The following is a 19,274-nucleotide window of genomic DNA, read 5'->3' as shown; positions in this document are numbered from 1 at the left end:
GACACACAAAAATAGGACATACCCAGGGATTTTTTTTCAGCCAGAACTCAACAGGAACTTGGTTCCTGCACCCCTCAGGTGGGTGCCATTGCCATTCTAAGAGGAGGTGTTCATGGTGAGTTCTGGCACCTCTTTTTCTAGAAAAAAATAAGCACTGGACACCCCTATTTTCATCAGAGAAATGTTGGAGAGTATGTTTTAGTTGGGCCATAAGTCATAGCTCACTTCAGACACATTGCTCTCTACTTTGCTTCCATAGTGTGGAGACACAAGTGCAGAAGATTCCCAATTGATAACCTGACATATTTTCATTAACCTCCCCAGTGTTAGAAGGCTTCAAATGTTTCTTGAGCACCTTTGCTTTTTTCCGACACACCTGGGGAATGGAGTGCACAGCACGCACTGGTGGAAGGCAGAGCATGGTGGCTTCATTCCTCTTTGATGATGTTCCAGTATCAGTAGCAGAACACTTGCAGTGCTAGTGTCTTCCGCCAAGACAGTGAATGTTCATCTGCATCTCAGGTAATATAAAACCAACAACAGGAAAATAGGGATGTTGCCTCAGATTACACTTTCCATATTCTCATTATATGACATTTCTCTGAGCATTATTATACCTGTCTCTTCAAGATGAGTAGCTTTGGGTTCTGCCCTTCACAAGATACCTGAGCACTGTTAACAAATTAATACCTGTCAAGTGGACATTGAGCTGGTGTTGTAATGATTATTCAGTAACACATCCGAGCAAGAGGTTCTGCATCATATCTTCTATGCTGTATGCCAGTGTTTGCTGTTAGTTTAACTTGTAAATCAGTAATAATGTCTGTTAAGTAAGTGTCTCAATGTCTTCATTATGTAAATCCCTCATTTGTCAACATGATCTTGTATTATAGCATGTGATGGTCAAGGGATAAACTGTGGGAATGTTCAGGGAGGCAGGAGAGGATATATTGTTTAATAATATCCTTCCTAACTTGCGTTAGCAAGTCCCTTTACTTAACAGACTGCATTCCCCTTTTAAACACACAGCGGTTAGCTTGTTGCAAGCTTGTTTAAGCTTCTCAATTTAGGATTCCTGGTAATCCCCCTTTCTCCCCCTTAAAAAGAATAGACACGACACAATCTTGTGTAAAGTATTATAAAAGAAGTTTACTCACGCATTCAGTTCACAGATGGATCCCTGAAGGCAGACTTGTGTTACAAAGTATATACATGTGGAACTACCCCATATGGGAGTTAGTCCCAGTGACTGCAGACAGGCAGTCACTTGCTGCTCACTAGTCAAAAACAAGATGGAGAAGAGGAGAGTGTGGTGCCTGCCTTGCCCCTTTTGATACCTGGGCAGGTAAGGTCACGCCCACCTCTAGTCACATGCAGAGGAAGTTTGCCCCAGCTCAGGAGGAAACAGGAAGTTTTCTGGAGCAAACATCCCCTTTCATGTCCACTCTAGGAATGTTGTATTTGACTGCTCTCTATGTGTCACATCCCACATAAACCAGGGAATTGCACATTTATTAATGATGATAACTTGTGAATGTTCAGCTACACTCCTTTCAAGGCTTGCATTGCCATTACAACAGCCATATTACCAATGGTGTTCCTTTAGGCATAATTCATACATAACAACGTTCAGGAGGTCTTATTCAAGTGATGCTTTTGAGAACTATTTCTGAATATATCCACCCAATATTTCCCAGGTATTATGGGGATTCTTACTCACAAATGATTTATTACATAATGTGTGTTCTGTTGCTTTCCTGTGGTAAGTTGTGCTTTACTTCAAAGTAGCATGACAGGGGGTAGCAGTTTTTTCTCTCCCCCCCCCCAATTTCTCTCCTTCTATCCGATTGATCCATCCTGCCTCTCTGTTAAGAGGAGTACAGGTAAGGAAAAGGAGCTTGACTGGGCTGAGATCTCAGCCTATCAATAGTTTATTTTCACTTAATTTATTAATTGGCTTATTTATGTTATCACAGGTATACTCTTTATTTCTTTTTTTTTTTAAGTTATCACTTCCTTGCTATGCTAGTCCACTGATTATACCGAACAATGGCTTCATCTAATGAAACTTTGCTCCCCAATTAAACAGAAGAGAGCAACGCAATCTTTCTGAAGGAGCATCCAGACACAGTAACTTTCAAAGTCTCAGCCTGAGTGAAAACTCGCCTGTTATGTCTTCTGAAGGGAAATTTTGACACGTAAATCCAAATTGCCTAACATTTGCTCTTGTGGCAGTTTTTTGATGTCTCAGAGGAAATAGAGTAGGGAATCTATTTACCTACCACAGATACATTAGAATTTTATGAAATTGTGCCAGGGTCCAATTAAATTATTTGTTCTTACAGGTGTACTACAGGGTGACACAAACTAATTGTTTGGGATGCTTCTTAACTAATATTACTACTTTTCTTGGTGGACACTACTTTTCTTGGTGTCTCATAGATCAGTTGCTTCCTCATCACACTTTAATTGCTCTGTGGCACATGCAACCAGGCAACATAAAAGTCTGAGTTTCTTTCAATGCAATCTAACTTTACCTTAAGTTTACTATGTTTTTAAAAAGCCATTTCCCCCTCCCCATCACAACACAGTGGGATCCATTCAGAATGGCTATTTTGGGAGAGGCTGATGCATGATCAACCCTGGAATCCCAGATGCTGTTGACAGATCTGTGTTATTTCATGAGCCTATCACATGTTGGATCTCTGAGAGTGGTATAGTACCATGTTTGGAGCTCAACGTGACTTGTATACTAAAACAGCACTGTGGTGCAAAGATTAATTCCAGCATTTGAATGCAAGTGTGGAACAAGCAGGTGACATCATCATCATCATCATTATTATTATTTTGCAATAACCACTGTTAAACATACAGCATCCAAAATAACGCCATTCAGATTTCAAGGGCAAATTTCCTTCTGTTGTCATCCAGATGGCGACCTATAAAAACTTAAATTCAGCACGGCAAAAGAATTCAATAAGATCTGTCAATAGTAAAAAAAATATAGTGTTTAATTCTTGGTGGTATATGGGACAATATTTCAAGGCAGGCTGTGTACAGCATGAGACACTACAGAATGTGTTGCTTCCTGCATGCAGTTTACACAGGGAGTGTCCCGCTTTGCTTAACCAAACAATGTAATTATATAGACTGCACTGTCCTATTCCCCCCCCCCCTTCAGGCCTTGGCTTCTGTTGCAGGCAAGAAATAAAGATGTGTATCTACGATCTGCTGCAGTCTTTTAAAGGCATGTGGGCACTGCTGGTGAAGGAAAAATATGTGCTCTTTTGACATTGCTTTCGTTTTAGTGGAATATAGTAGACTAGGTTCATGCTATATATCAGTAGCAAACTTAGTTCTCCAAGGAAGCTTGGGCATATCTGGTGGGCAGAGTGGCAGCTGCCCCCCCCCCTAAATCAAGTAAATAAATAAAAATAGTTAACTAAAAGTAGAAATAATCAGAATATTCAAAATTGAAATGATCGCTGAGGTCACTTGGGTTTTGGGCATTATAGCTCAACTGAGCAACAGGCTTCTGCAAACGGACCAATCGCGTCAGTAACTTCTTAGTTTTCAAATGACCAGTGATTTTGACAGGTTTTTCTCAGCGTTTGGGGTCAAAAGGAAATAATTTAAAGCAACTGTTGAGACATTTCATTCTGAATCTGCTGGACAGACCCAGACAGAGGATGATGGCATTTAAGTGTCCTGCTCCCCATAACATAAATCCTAGCTATGCTCATGCAAAGATGGATCCTTATGTAAAAACCAAAACCCGCCACAGCACCATCAGTGGGCAAAAGTATCAACCTTATGTTCAAGTCTTACTAAATGTAATTGGTGCTACCATAGTTATTGAATTAGGTAGAAACAAATGGAATGACCCAAAGCCAATAAGGTGCCAGTTTTAATGGTCTAGTTAATAGTACCTATTGTAGTTCCAGCTTAGCAGTTGAAACACTGAACTGAGAGGGTTATGCACAGATGTGCCCTTAGAAGTGCATTCAACAAAACTATTTCCTTGTTCAGAATCTGCTTAAAACAATGGCTTGTGGTAAGTTGTGCTATCTCTAATTGCCTATTATCATCACATTTGAATTTATCCTTAGGTGAGGTAAGTGTTGCAGGGCTGTTGTTGTTTAAAGTGACCCTTGCCACTGTCCCCAAGTCCTATTGTGTCCAATGGGGCTTACTTCAAGGTAGATCGGCACAGAAGTTAATAACTAGTTTTAATTATTTTTGCAAGTCAATCAATCATTTTTATTGTATACAGTGGTACCTCGGGATAAGTACTTAATTAGTTCCGGAGGTCCGTTCTTAACTTGAAACTGTTCTTAACCTGAAGCACCACTTTAGCTAATGGGGCCTCCCGCTGCCGCTGCTGCACGATTTCTGTTCTTATCCTGAAGCAAAGTTCTTAACCTGAGGTACTATTTCTGGGTCAGAGGAGTCTGTAACCTGAAGCATATGTAACCTGAGGTACCACTGTATATAGCCAAAGGCCTTTACAATGGACGGCAGAGAATAAAAGGAAACTTTCATCTAAAATCATCCACGGAACCTGTAGCAGCCACTGGAACTCTTGGCAACGGAGCTGTATCAGTGCCTCCCCCTGAAAAAAAATCACTTTAGTACAATATGCACATTAGAGATTAGGACATTTCATGTCTCCCAAGTACTTGAAATGTCCTGAATGACAAGATGGGGAGTGAGGGCGCAGCGTAAGGAGTAAGGGTTTGATCTTGCCCCATGACAGCAGAGGAGCATCAATACACACACACACGTCACCGAGGGGCTATTTTTCCGCTCCTGGGGGGGGGGGAAGAGAGAGACTTGGTTTCCCCAACCCCCAGGTACGCCTCTTTACCCACTCACTCACCCACCCACTCCCCTATTCATGGCAATGCTTCCTTCCCTCTTCCTTTAGGGAGCATCCCCGGGTCGTGAAGACCCACCCCGCTCTATTTCAAGAGATGGAGACCCTTACTCCTGAAGGGTCAGGGGCGTGCCTTGAGCGGGAGAAACGTGCAAGGGAGGCGGCGGGGGGGGGCGGCGGCTCGCAGACCGGGAAGGGAGGAAGCCGAGCGGCCACACCCCCCCTCCCGTCCCGCGCGCACCCGCGCCGGCCAGCCAAGGGAGGCGCTTCCTAACCCCACCCACCACCTGTGCGCTGGCAATCAGCTGCGGCTCCTGCTGTTGCTGCCGCCGCCGCCGCCGCCCCTCCTTCCTCCTTTCCCCGAGGGGAAAACGGGGAGAGAGTGCGCGCGCACCAGCCGCCCCTCGCCGCCCGGCCCTGGCAGGCGCGTGGCGCGTGCGCGGCAGGCGCATGCGCGCGGGGGGTAGCCCTGAAGAAGAAGAATAAGGATCAGGAGAAGCGCGAGGCGGTACCGCCGCCGACCCCCTCCCCTTTTCTATATCCCAAACCCCGCCGCCGCGCGCGCGCGCGGGCGTGTGTATGGAAGAGGGTGGCGCGCGTGCGCGCACTCTCTCCTCCTCCTCACTATCTCGTCATTTGCTTCTCCCTTGATTGGTGAGGTGTGTGTGGTGTTGTGAGGGGGGGGGGAAGGAACCAAAACAAAAGCGGCCGGGCTGACTGACTGACTGAGGAGGCGGGCGTTGTGAGGGGGGGGGTCCAGCCGCCATCCCCTCCACGGTCCCCCCCGTCAGCAGCAGCATCGCCTCCCCGCCCCCTCCTCGCCTTGGCTTGTGTCTGTGTGGAGGGAGGAGGCAGCCGCCCCTCCTCCTCCTCCTCGTCGCTTTCGGGATGTGGTGAGGGAGGCAGGGAAGGCTCCCCACTCCCTCCGCCTCGCAGCCCCTCCCTCACCCCCACCCACCCCAGAAAAAGAAACCCTCCGGGGCAAGAGGAAGGGAAGGAGGTGGAGCTGCCGCGCCCCGGAGGCAGCCGGACGCCCCCCCGCCCCACTCACGCCCCCACCCCGACGCCCCTCAGGAGGTGAGTGTGGGATTGGCGAGAGGGGAAAAGGGGGGGGGAGCAGGGTGGGCGCTGGATGGGTGTAACCCAGGCGGGGGAAAGTGGGATTCTGTCACCGTCTCCCCCTCCCCCTCCTCCTCCCAGCTGGCCCTATCGCTCCACAGCCTCGATGTGGAAGGAGGGGATAGGTCGCCCGCGCCGTCTGAAGGAGTGGTTGCGTGACAGCGAGCTCCGTGCACACGCGGGACGTGCGGGCGCGGATGCTGGCTGGGCATCGCTTTTATGTAGATGCCTTCCGTCCTTCCCCTCCCGGGCGGGCGGGCGCACCTTCGCGCGCCGGCCCGACACGCATCCGCGTCCGGCTGCCATTAGCGATGCTCCTGCTACACGCGTAAAGTTATAGGTGGTATGTTAATAATAATAATAACCATACCTTGCTAGTTTGCGGGAGGTCACTTGGCCGGCCGGGTTTAGTCGTGGCAGGGTCGCTTGAGGTGAAAAGCACACGCTCTGAACGTACTGTCTTAATTCTTAGATCGGGGGCGAAAATGGGGTGGCGTTTTGGACTGGGAGGAGGAGGATGTTGCTGTTTGGGAGCGTGTTTTGCGAAGAGGAGGATATCCTGGGCTGCTGATATCCTTTCTCTCCTTCGCCTCCCCGCCATCCCAGTTTGCGATGGTCTGAGGTCATCTGGTCTTGCACGGTGTATGTGTTTGTGTGTTTTGTGCTTAGTTAGAAGTATGTTATTACAGGCGAATGGGGGTGGCATGAATCATCTCAGTGACTCAAAAGGGGAAGGGGTTGTGGTATCTTATGGGGCAGTGGAATTTGCTGACAAGTATTAATCTTGTGGGGCAGGAGTTTGTGGTACCTTGCTTTTTATTTTGGGTGACAGAGATGTGAATGTGGGAGCCATGGGGGGCGAACATCTTCGTTCAGTCTGCATATGTAAGAGTTGTGTCACATCAGCCTGGGTGTGTGTGTGTTCAGAGTGGGGGTGATGCCTGCACTGCATTATTACTACGGGTTGTGTGTAGATTGGGGGCAGGGAGCAGAAAAATCCCATGATGTACCAGTGTAGGCATGAAGCCCTTTGAACAATGATGTCAGCCATGTATAGAGAACAGAGGGTATATTGACATGAAGAGTATGTGAAATCTTTCCGCCATGGGCTGGAAGGTAGAGACATTGAGTCCATATGGGTATTGTAGGGTGAATGGGCATTATAGCCTGGTGATATTGAATTGGCAGTCTGTTGTCGAACTGGAGGGGTGGGTCTCTTTAGGACTTGTTGATATCAGGGTGACAAAAGGTGCTTGTTATACAACATTCATACTCATAAGCCTGGATGTGGTATAGCGATTACAGTGGTCCCAGCTGGTGTGTGGAGGGCGGGAAAGTCCGCTTTCAGTATTACTGATGAGGTACCAATTATATTGGGGAAACTAGTAATTATTTTAAGAAATCTGAATTCAAAACTTGGTGGCCAGTATTTGTATTGGAGTCAAATAATTCACACACAATAACTGAAAGTAGAGACCAGTCTAATATTATTACCTGTTTCAGTCAGAGCAGCACTAAAACTGTATTAACAGAGGAAAAAGGATATATTGGCTTGTTATGGTTGAAGGGAAAAGAGTTGCTGTTTAACATTTATGTACTAAAAGTGCTACTATGGATGTATTTACTATTTAACTTTACAAGAATCATGGTCAACTACTCTTCCTCAAACAGTGTGACCTATATACAAAAATGAGGACGAATCCCTTTCCCCCCAGAAGTAAATTCCACTGAAATGATGCCTAGCTTTGATAGCTTCAGCAATTTCCTCCTCAATTTTGTTTTTGTTTGTCTTATTATCAACTTTACATTTTTCATTTTTCACTTGGAAAATACTTACTCCCCCCCCCCCCGATACTAAGGAGTTAAGACAGTTGGGAATAAGCCTCATTAAATTCAGTGGGACTTGCTTCTGAGTAAAGATGCATACCCTTTTGGGCTTCTTTGCCTTTTCTGATGGTCTGTGGCACTGAGCCTCCATGATAGTGGCTGCTTAATTCTCCAAACTTCAAGAAGGGTCCCCCCGCTTGTACTGTGTGTCATCTAATCGTCTAATTTTGATAGATGCCACTATTTGAAATTATTGTGTTGCATATGTTGTAAGCAACACTGTTTGGGAGCTCTACTGTCCCTTGGGGGAAATGCTGAGAATTAATCCATTTTCTATGAATATGATGCTGGTGCCTAGGAGTTTGAAACATTACTTTCAATTCTGCTTTGGTGGGCTCCACTAGAAAATCCTGTGATGTAGAATTTGTCATTTATTGGGCTGTCATTTGTGGCAGGAGTTAGGGAAATAAAGTATTATTCCTTACTTTCATATCATTTTAAAAAAATTAAACTTGCATGTCCTTAAAACTGTTGGAATATAAAGGCCTATTAGAAGGAAATGTATTGGATGCCATTCTTATTTATTTTCCCCAGAATTTAATTTTACCTTATGTTTAGCTTGATTTCACTGTCTTGAGAAAGGTGAAGAAAAGTTTAGGTTCTAGTCATACAACTGGCCAATTCTGTGCTAGCCAACCACTGAATTACTTTCATGTCTGTTCCTGTTGGGATACCAATTTTATGTTGGTGGATCCTTGGGTAATGATATAATTTCAGGACTGCGAGCCTTATTTAGCAGTGTTGTTGTTACAAAAACCAGAAGAATCTTTAACTCAGTTTTCCCATAGCACTGTACTATAGGAAATGTCTGAGGTGGTTTGTGAAAAATTGTTTACTATGCCTTACAGAACATGTACAGAAACATCTCACTGGTTTTCTTTGGTTTGCTGTTTGTCAAATAGTGATTTTTGAAACTTCAGATTTTCGGTACACTTGTTTGGGTGCAAAGGCAACCATTAGAACAGTTTGGTCTTGAGAGGTTTTTTTTTATAGTCTGCTTCTATATAAGCTTTCATTTTGTAAATGGCTCAGTTCCACCCAATTGCATCTTTGTAGAATGTATTGCTAAGGTTTTGAAATTTTAGAAATTAAGCTTTTACATATGAGTAGCTTTTATATCTTACTGCAATATTGGACTACAGAATGTGCATATGCTCCTATTCTGAATGTGAATATTTAGTTCAATGGTACTATTCATGTTGTGTGTCTTGACATATTTAAGGCTTTAGTTCTTCACAGGGAAGGCTTTGTATGAGGACTAATGGGTGGGGAAATTAATCTGTTAGAGTAGTATGCCTTTCAGATTAGCACAAAAAAGAAGGAAAGCAGATGAATCACGCTTGTTGACATTTCATTTCACTTGTTCTCAGTATATGCCATTTATTCATGCTAAAAATGCATTTTGGAATATCAAAGTATGATTTTGCATAGACAACCAGAATTAAAGCAAAAACATCAATATTAAGGTCCAATATTATGTTTTCAGATATTGTGAAACATGAAAATAAGATTTCATAGAAAATGACAACAGGATAAATATACCTTTAAAAAGATCTGACAGACACCAAAATTCATACCTATACACGTCTATTTGAAAGTAAGTCCCATGGAATTCACTGAGGCTTTCTCACAGTCAGTGGATATAGGGGTTGCAACCTTCATTTTCTTTGTTGTCCTTTACAGCATTAGGTTTTGATCAGTAATTTTTCTTCATATGTGAAGTAGGACAATTACTCCTCTTGGATTTCTGTCCCATCCTGTCTTAGAATAATAGGGTGAGTTACTGTTTATTTGGTTAAGGACGAAGGATTCTGATTTCTACTACATTTGGACAAATTTGCAGTATCCAAGGTCTGCCTTCATTCTGTTTGAGTCTTGTGGAGGCATAATGCTCCCAGTTTGCCTAGCACTTGTAAGCAGCCCATGGGACTGCAACCTCCCTCCAGTCCCTGGAGTGTGAATTCCTGTCACAACTTAATTATAATTAAGCATCACATTGGCAGAGATGTACACCATGGTCAGGGCTATTCAGCGTTCCCACTTAATGAAGATTTCAAACCCTGGTTTGAACTCAGCTCCAAATTATGGTTAAGGAAAAGCCCTAATTAGGCAGGTGGTGGAAACTTGCACTCCAGAAAGGAGGGATTGGGAAGGGAGTGCAAGATCCATTCCTGAGCTAACTGGGAGTGTTACACCTGCATTTATTAAACATATTCATCAAAATGTATTACCCCCATTTTCCATTAAAAAGTCTCAAGGAAGTTTTAAAAAGTTATGAGAGCAGTAAAAGAGTGAAGCAGTGAACAAAAATTCAGATAAAGACTTGAATGCAATTAACAATTCAGCAGATTATAGTTTAACCATTTTATGCCAGTTGTTAACTGAGATCTTGAGTAGACCCCTTTGCATGTTGTGGCCTCCCCCAAAATACATTTAGTTTGGATTAGAGCAAGGGTGGGGAACCTGATTCTGGCCTTCCAGATGTTGCTGGACAACAGTCACCCATGAACATTGAACATCTGCTGGCTGGAGCTGATGAGAGCAATACAGTGGTACCTCGGTTTTCGAACGTCTCTGCTGACGTACATTTTGGTTCCTGAACGCTGTAAACCCAGAAGTAAATACTTCAGTTTTTGAACATGCTTTGAAGTTGAACTTCCGCTGAGTGCAAGATCCTGAGGCCTGGCTGTCGGCTTTTGAGTTTTCGGTTTTCGAACGTTTCAGAACCTGAACGGTCTTCCGGAACAGATTGTTTTCAAAAACCGAGGCTACAGATTTCCCAACCCTGGACTGGAGAGTGCTTTTGCAGTGGCTGCCCATGGTTCTGGAACTCCCATGTGAGGTCTGCTTTACTGCCATGTTCACTTCACTTCACTTCACTTTTTAGGAAAGCTTCTGATCCTTAAGTCAGAGGTGGATTTAGGCTCAGAGTCTTGGGAGCACCACAGGGGGTATCACAACTATGATGTAGAATGAAAGGTAAGAGTCACGGGGCATCAAATTTTGGCATTGCGCAAGGCGCCGCTGAAATTTGAGGCCTCAAGGTCTGCTACTGCTTGAGCATATGGAGTTCAGGACAGATAAAAGAAAGTATTTCTTAACACAGTTCATAGTTAAACTGTAGAATCTATTCCCCCAGGAGGCCAGTGATTACCACCAACTTGGATGATTTTAAAAGAGGATTCAGCAAATTAAAGGAGGGGAGAGCTATTAATGGCTACTAGCCACAATGGCTAAGTGCTGCCACCTTGGTTAGAGGCAGCAGTGTTTTTTAAATGCCAGTTGCCAAGGGCCACAGGTGTAGAGAGTACGCATGTGCTTGAATCCTGCTTCCTGGTTTCCTGCATGCATCTGGTTGGCTGCTGTGAGAATAGGAGGCAGGACTAGATAGGCCATTAGCAGCAGCAGCAGGCTCCTCTTATGTTCTTATGTTCTAATTCTACCATATATTGTTTTAGTAGAAACGGTTTTAGTGGATGCTTTCTATTTTTCCTTTCATATTCTCAGCATTGTTTTTTTACACTTGTATTATAATGCTTTCAGGGACGCAGGTGGCGCTGCGGGTTAAACCACAGAGCCTAGGACTTGCCGATCAGAAGGTCAGCGGTTCGAATCCCCGCGACGGGGTGAGCTCCCATTGCTTGGTCCCTGCTCCTCCCAACCTAGCAGTTCGAAAGCACGTCAAAGTGCAAGTACAGTGGTACCTCAGGTCACATACGCTTCAGGTTACAGACTCCTCTAACCCAGAAATAGTACCTCGGGTTAAGAACTTTGCTTTAGGATGAGAACAGAAATCGGGCTCTGGTGGCGCGGCAGCAGCAGGAGGCCCCATTAGCTAAAGTGGTGCTTCAGGTTAAGAACAGTTTCAGGTTAAGAACGGACCTCCGGAATGAATTAAGTACTTAACCTGAGGTACCGCTGTAGATAAATAGGTACCGCTCTGGCGGGAAGGTAAACGGCGTTTCCGTGTGCTGCTCTGGTTCGCCAGAAGCGGCTTAGTGATGCTTGCCACATGACCCGGAAGCTGTACGCCGGCTCCCTCGGCCAATAAAGTGAGATGAGCACTGCAACCCCAGAGTCGGCCTCATGGTCAGGGGTCCCTTTACCTTTACCTTTATAATGCTTTAAGTTTCTCTTAGACTTTGCTTGAGGAAAGGAAGGGCAGAATGATATTTTTCATTCTTGTTTATTGAGAATATTTCAATTAAAAATAAAATAGAAAGTGAAAGTGAATGATTAAAATGTTATACAGTGGTGCCTCGCAAGACGAAATTAATTCGTTCCGCGAGTTTTTTCGTCTTGCGGTTTTTTTCGTCTTGCGAAGCACGGTGTCGGAAAAGTTTTGGAAAAGCTTCAAAAATCACCAAAGTCTTCAAAAACCTCAAAAAAGGCTACCACACCGCGTTCTATGAGTTGCTCCTCGAAGTCAAGTCGCAACTGTATTAACGGTGTTAAGAAAAAGGAAACAAACTTGCAAGACCTTTCCGTCTTGCGAAGCAAGCCCATAGGGAAAATCGTCTTGCGAAGCAACTCAAAAAACCAAAAACCCTTTTGTTTTGCGAGTTTTCCGTCTTGCGAGGCATTCGTCTTGCGAGGTACCACTGTAAATGAAAAGCTGATGGAGCAAAAAGGGTTTTATACTGAGTTGGAAGGCTGGCAAAGAAAGAACAATAGAGGCGTCTCTAGGAAAGCTTAGGTGGGGCAATCAAAACAACACTTTTATGTGCTTTAACCAAAGGCAACTCAAATGTTGGTGGAATGCAAACGAGTGTGTCTCCAGAAGATTATAATCAGCTGGCGGACCTAAAGGTACCGTATTCCCAAGTTGTTCAGGGCATTTTGGATTGGAACCAAAAGCAGACCAACAGCCACGGAAACTGTTGTAATAAGTGGCTCTGGTCAACAGATTGGCCACGACATTCTGGACCTCTGAAACTTTCAAATACTTTTAAAAACGTAAGAGGAACTTGCGTCGGGCTGGCAGACCATCTGTTCCAGCATATTGTTCTCACAGTGGCCAACTAGATGCCCGTGGGAAACCTGCAAACAGAACCTGAGCCCAAGAGCAGTCTCCCCTCCTGCAATTTTCAGCAACTGGTATTTTCAATGGTAGCTCCACATGGTAAAGGTTAAGGTAAAGGTACCCCTGCCCGAACAGGCCAGTCTTGACAGACTCTGGGGTTTGTGCGCCCATCTCACATCTATTGGCCGGGGGCCAGCGCTGTCCGGAGACACTTCCGGGTCACGTGGCCAGCGTGACAAAGCTGCATCTGGCGAGCCAGCGCAGCACACGGAACGCCGTTTACCTTCCCGCTGGTAAGCGGTCCCTATTTATCTACTTGCACCCGGGGGTGCTTTTGAACTGCTAGGTTGGCAGGCGCTGGGACCGAGCAGCGGGAGCGCACCCCGCTGCGGGGATTCGAACCGCCGACCTTTCGATCGGCAAGCCCTAGGTCGGCGGAGCACATGGAGCACATTGCAATAATACACTTGCAGTGTAGCCAAGCCATGGGCTACTCTGGTAAAATCAGATTTTTTCCAGGAGCAGATACGGCTCATCTACCGGCAAAAAAGGGCAATTTCCAGTGAAAGATACACAGAGACGGAACCTAAGCAATTTCAATTAGCAGGGCACTGTGACATAGCCACAGCAAAGGCACTATCTCTTTTGTTCACTTGCCAAATCTCCTGAAATGGTATCCAGAACAAGGTCTTTGACATTAATCTTAATTCCTAGGCAGGCTTCTCAAAGAGAGAGGTCTCTAAGGTAACCTGGTCCTAAGCTGTTTAGGGCTTTAAAACCTATAACCAACACTAGCTTGTGCAGCTGTTTTTAAAAATGTTTGAGCAAAACTTTCCATCCCATAACTGGATTTAAAGATGTATTGTAATATGTCTAGATAATCCATATAATCCTGGAAAATTTGGAGTTGAAACATCTCCCTATGCTTGAGCACGTTGCCCCAAAATAGAATATTAGGTACAGTCAAACCTTGGTTCTTGAACGACTCTGTTTTTGAACGTTTCAGCTCCCGAACACCAGGAAGTAAATGCTCCGGTTTTCGAACGTTTTTCGGAACCCAGACATCTGATGTGGCTTCCACTTGAGTGCAAGAAGCTCTTGCAACCAATCGGAAGCCGTGCCCTGGTTGTCGAGCATTTCAGAACCTGAACGGTCTTCCGGAACAGATTATGTTCGGCAACCAAGGTTTGACTGTACTTACTAGAAAACCTATCTTAACCCTGATGCCAAGTCTCGACACTGCTTCTTTAAGGCTGGGTGGAAAACTCCTTTTCGTTCCTCTTACCAACTTGACCAGATTAACTATGACTGCTTTTATCAGGAAGGCAGAGCAGGAAGAACACACAGATGGTTGGCTTTTCTGCTCCAAGAATCCTGTACACATCCTTAGGTCTGCACAGGTACTTTGTCCTGCCTACTAGTACTATTGACCAATTGCTGTCTCCAGTTAACTGAAAAGAAATAACTTTGGTACTGAGTGTGGAGGGAAAGGCCTGACAAGTCAGCAGTGTTGAATACTTCTTATAAAGGAACATGTTTTTGGAAGACTATGGTGATAATATGGAATAACAATAACAACTTTGCATATTTCCAGGAGCCTTTTTTTTGTATTCAGATTTTCTTTCCTAAATTGAGATTGTTTACATTATCAATCGGTTGTGAATAACTGAGATGACTAACTTCTATGTCAGTGATTGCAGGAATGTGACTTTATATGGTATATTGGAAAGTTCTGCCTTTCTTTCACAAGGCATAGAACATGGGTTGGGAACTTCTGGCCTATGGGCCAAATCTGGCCAACTAGGCTAGGTTCCTAATTTGACTCATAAGTCACAACACTTTTCTTCCAGCCTTGTCCACCTGTCATTTGCCTGATGTGTCATTACATTAGATATTAACATTAGATATGGAACAGGTAAAGCTGTGGATGCAAAGGAACAATTGGGAGCCTTATAGGGCTCTCCCTTCTGTTCATTTGCATTTGCAATTTGCATTTGGTGCTGTTTAAATTTGATGCTAAATGCAAAATCTGCTGCATTTGGCCTGGATTGCATCCACTTGGGAGTTTGAGTGGATCCAACCAAGCAACACAGCTTGCATTCTGCACCAAATTTAAACAGCAGTGAATACAAACCATGCTTCAAAGGAGCAGTTGGTCAGGAAGGCTCCCAGTTCAGTTGTGTTTCACACTGAATAAAAATTGCACTGCTTTGGGCTTGATCTGATTGGAAGGTCAATAGCCCTGTTAAACTGTTAAAACATGTGGAGGGTTAATCAGAATTGTATCCAGCCTGCTGTCTGAAGCAGGTTCTTCACTGTGGCATGTAAATAACTTTGGTTGGTTTTGAGATCCCACAGTTCAGTATTTATTTATATTTTATATTTATATTATTTATATGTATCGTATTTATATTTATTTATTTATGTCCCACATAATGTGTTTTGCAAAGAGCAACAGCTTCTCTTGTGCTGGAGATCCATCTTAAACAGGAATTCTTCTTAGCTGAGGATCTTGGTTTGCTCAAAGAAACAATGTAGTTTTGAGACTCATCCATTTTCAGATGAATTTAAGGTAAGGCTTTCAAGTTGTCGCAGGTTTCTCTGAAAGCAAAAGCAATTTTTTCATCATGCATCCTTTAATAGATGTAATAATTTTGTGTAGTTACATGTTTACTGTCCTTGATTAAGCTAATTCAAATAGTGGTGGCATGAAGTAAGAAACTATGATATCTAGATATATATCTATACTTTTAATTTTATTAGCTTTCTAAGAAACATAATATAATTATAAGCATAACATTTGGTTTCCCCCCTCCCCCAGAAGACCAATACAGTAAATTTTCCCATAGATCTATTTGCACAGTTGGTCGGTGCCAGTCATTTGAATACTTTATAAAGTGATGTCATATTTTAGCAAAATCGTCTGTATCAGTTGCATCATGGCGTGTACTCTTAGTTACCGTAGTTTCTCAGATAAAGCAATTATCCATACTTCCTGTGATACTGTGATCTCTTTATTTAAAATATCATTTCACCCTTTTGGTGAGAAGAGCCTCCAAAGCCTCTAAAGAATTCAGCGGTGTGACCACAAATACTTATGGGTACTTTAGCTGGAGAAGATGACCCTGTTGTGGACGGATGCTTCCATACAACCTTGACGGAATAACATAGGAGAAACTTGTTAGAAAATATAAAAAAGGAATGAATATTCTAAAGGCATGGAGGGGGGATGGAGGGGTGTTACGTTTAGTTGTCCTGTTATATTTTGTTATACATCTATGAAAACAAATAAAATTACTTTTTAAAAAGTAAACACAATTTTAAAACAAATGATGATACTAAATAGAGATTAAAAACCATAAAGCAATGAAACCAGATCAGTAGCAGCACATTAAGTATTATTATAAGCATAGGTAAACGGCATGGAATTGACAGTTTATTTGAAAAATAGTGAAGATGGCAATAATTGAGCTTTCCTGGGTTGAATTCTTGAAGACAGGATGCCTTTGGAAAGACTCTTCCACCTGCCTAGCCTCAGGACTCAGCTACATTGGCAAAGAAAAAGTGTTTTATATGTGTTGTTTATGTATTATAACACTGTGATACCAGATGGCAGTGTAGAGTTCCATTTTTGCTAACCCGATTTCTCATACAAAGTTTACAATGCATTTAACGAGTACTCAGAGAAGATCTTAATTGCTGGGTAGACGCTTGCTTTACACTGCACCTGAACGGAAAAGCATCTCTTGACTGAATTCGGAGAAAGTGTAAATCTTAAAGACAGAGAAACAATTTTAACTTATAATTAAGAGTCTATGTACCTGTAATATTCTGCATGGTTCAATTTGCAATGCCAGCTATAGCATAGACTCTGTACCCTGGGCAAGAGTCAGTAAGTACATTATAATTATTGAATGAGGCTTGGTCATGGACTTGGGGTTAAGGTTCTTGAGTTTATAAATCTGTGGTCTATACCTTTTCAGGCAAATATATTAAAGTATTGACTAGCGTGTCTGTGAATATTTGTATGTTGTATTTTGGCTTGACTGGTGGCTCTGGCAAGCTACTTGCTCAGAAGAAATTGTTACTATTCTGCATTCTAACTGCAAGGATGTCATCTTGGTTAATATTTACGTATTTATTTTATTTATTCCACAATATTTAGAGATCATTTGATTTTAACAAAATCTCAAAGCAGTTTAATATTTGTCCACCCTCCTTTACTCTCTTCCACCTGATTTCTACATTGGAGATTGCATATAAATCATGTGGGGAATGACAAGTGATTTCTGATAAAGAAATTCCGATGCAGGGAAGGAAATAAGAGTGAATAGATAAGAATACGTAACTGACAGTCGAATACATAATTTGACAGTTTTGGCTATCCTCCCTCAAGAATTTTTCTATCTACTTCAACAGTCACTGTTTAAGGGAGTACCCAAAACTATGTTTGTTATAAAAATATGGGTGCAGCATTAATTTTCATAAGGGTGCCCTGTTAATTCTTTAATATTCTGCTGAGTCTGCTTTCTCCTTTCCCCATCAACATCCCTTTCTAACCTTGATGTAGTTTACTCCTGTGACCTACTTCCTTTCCACTCATTAACATTCTTGCTTATCATTGGCCCTTAAACCTGGACTTAAATTAATAGAAACAACAGAGCTCACACCTGAGTAATTGTTTCTGGTTGACAGAAGATAGCTTTACTCTGTTTATATTTAGAAATTCATGTGTACCTCAGTGGAATGGAAGGCTTTTTCAGAAAATCAAGAAAAACCATCAAGCAAAAACATAATGAAAAATTAAAATAAAAAACACATCCATTTAAACTAAGGTTCACAACTTTATTACTAAACTATCTGCGATGGAATAGATGGTTAATTCACTTACTTCCTTTTTCTTCCTATGTGCGTTGCCTGCTGCTTAGGTGAGAACCAGAAAATACTGTCTGCATTGTTTAGGTCACCCTATCTTGGCACAAAACATCAATTCAGTGCTAAAATTGAACCTTGCACCTCTCTGCCAGCATCCCTGAAAGGTGTGTCTAGGAGACCATTGACAGCAGCCTGTGAGTTTGGGGTCAATGAGTCCCAAGGCTTATTCCCTTTCCATGGTGTCTTGGTGACATGTGAGAAATCATTCATTCTTTCAAGAAAAGGTGAATTTCATTGTCACTGTAGAAATCAGTCAGTAAGTGCTTGATGTCAGGGATGGAGAATGAAAATCTCCAGTGATGTGTCTCCCCCCCCACCCAAAAAAAATTCTGAATTAGAAAATGTCCCAGAAAATTAGTTTAACTTAGAACAAGAATGGAAAGAAACCATAAAATAGGCAAAAGCATTAAAGCCATAAATAGTACTAAAAGTATTCATCCGCCAGCAGTCAGTAACAAGGAAATGTAATTTAGCATGCTTATATTACTTTTATTTAGTAGTACTCCAGGGCAGATTTTTGAAAATCCAATTTCTAAATAAATTGTGTCCAAGTCCCCTAAATCTTTACATATGCACTCTTGTACATATTGTAATTTCTGTTCTGATTTGAGATGCCATATCATTTATCCTCTTCTGTCTATTTTGCCAGGGCACCCAAATGAAAGATTTGTAATCCCTTGTTTATTGGATAAAGTCTTGTATCACTGGACAGGTGGCTAATGTTTTCAAAATTGCTATATCCATAAGAGGTCAAATGATGGACTGTATTACAGGGACTGCATTAATTGTGTTCTGTATCTAAACCGGATCAGGTCTTATTACTGTAATTAAGGTATTGATTGATTACTTGTATTTAGTAAACAAAACTAAAAACTTTGAAATAGCCAGGCTTGCCTAGTTTTTATTTGTAATTGGCATTCATTTGTTGTTGCTAATGAATTTAGGAAACAGATATTTTGTGTGCAGAAAAATAAAGCAGTGAAGTTTTTAAAAAAATCAAAAAAACTTCCTCCTCACATCACTGACTGTAGCTCTTCCCCTGTCCAAAAAACAAAGGCTAAGGAGAGGATTAAGGCCACATTCATTCTGATAGTCTAGTTGTACCTTAACCTCAACTGAAGCTCATAAAGTTTCTGTATGTTGTGTTAAGATACTGTAAAAAGGTAAAGGGTAAAAGGACCCCTGACCATTAGGTCCAGTCGTGGCCGACTCTGGGGTTGCGGCACTCATCTCACTTTATTGGCTGAGGGAGCCAGTGGACAGCTTCCGGGTCATGTGGCCAGCATGACTAAGCCGCTTCTGGCGAACCAGAGCAGCGCACGGAAACACCATTTACCTTCCCGCTGGAGCAGTACCTATTTATCTACTTGCACTTTGACATGCTTTCGAACTGCTAGGTTGGCAGGAGCAGGGACCAAGGAATGGGAGCTCAAC

At 42.8% G+C, this 19,274-nt stretch overlaps 1 protein-coding gene and 1 long non-coding RNA gene across 2 annotated transcripts in view; one reads left to right on the top strand and one right to left on the bottom strand.

Moving 5' to 3' along the window:
- LOC308571453 overlaps positions 1 to 19,274 on the bottom strand; it is a 223,611-nt gene that overhangs the window by 93,647 nt on the left and 110,690 nt on the right. The window lies entirely within an intron of this gene.
- TANC2 (tetratricopeptide repeat, ankyrin repeat and coiled-coil containing 2) overlaps positions 5,436 to 19,274 on the top strand; it is a 202,121-nt gene continuing 188,282 nt past the window's right edge. The window contains exon 1 of the mRNA XM_081166008.1: positions 5,436 to 5,535. The gene's annotated coding sequence lies outside the window, so the exon portion shown is untranslated. The remainder of the gene's footprint in view (positions 5,536 to 19,274) is intronic.

This window comes from Podarcis bocagei (genome assembly GCF_964188305.1).
Source record: "Podarcis bocagei genome assembly, chromosome: 13".
Lineage (NCBI taxonomy): Eukaryota > Metazoa > Chordata > Lepidosauria > Squamata > Lacertidae > Podarcis > Podarcis bocagei.
Note: the sequence above shows the minus strand (reverse complement) of the source record. Positions and strands in the feature narration are given on the sequence as shown.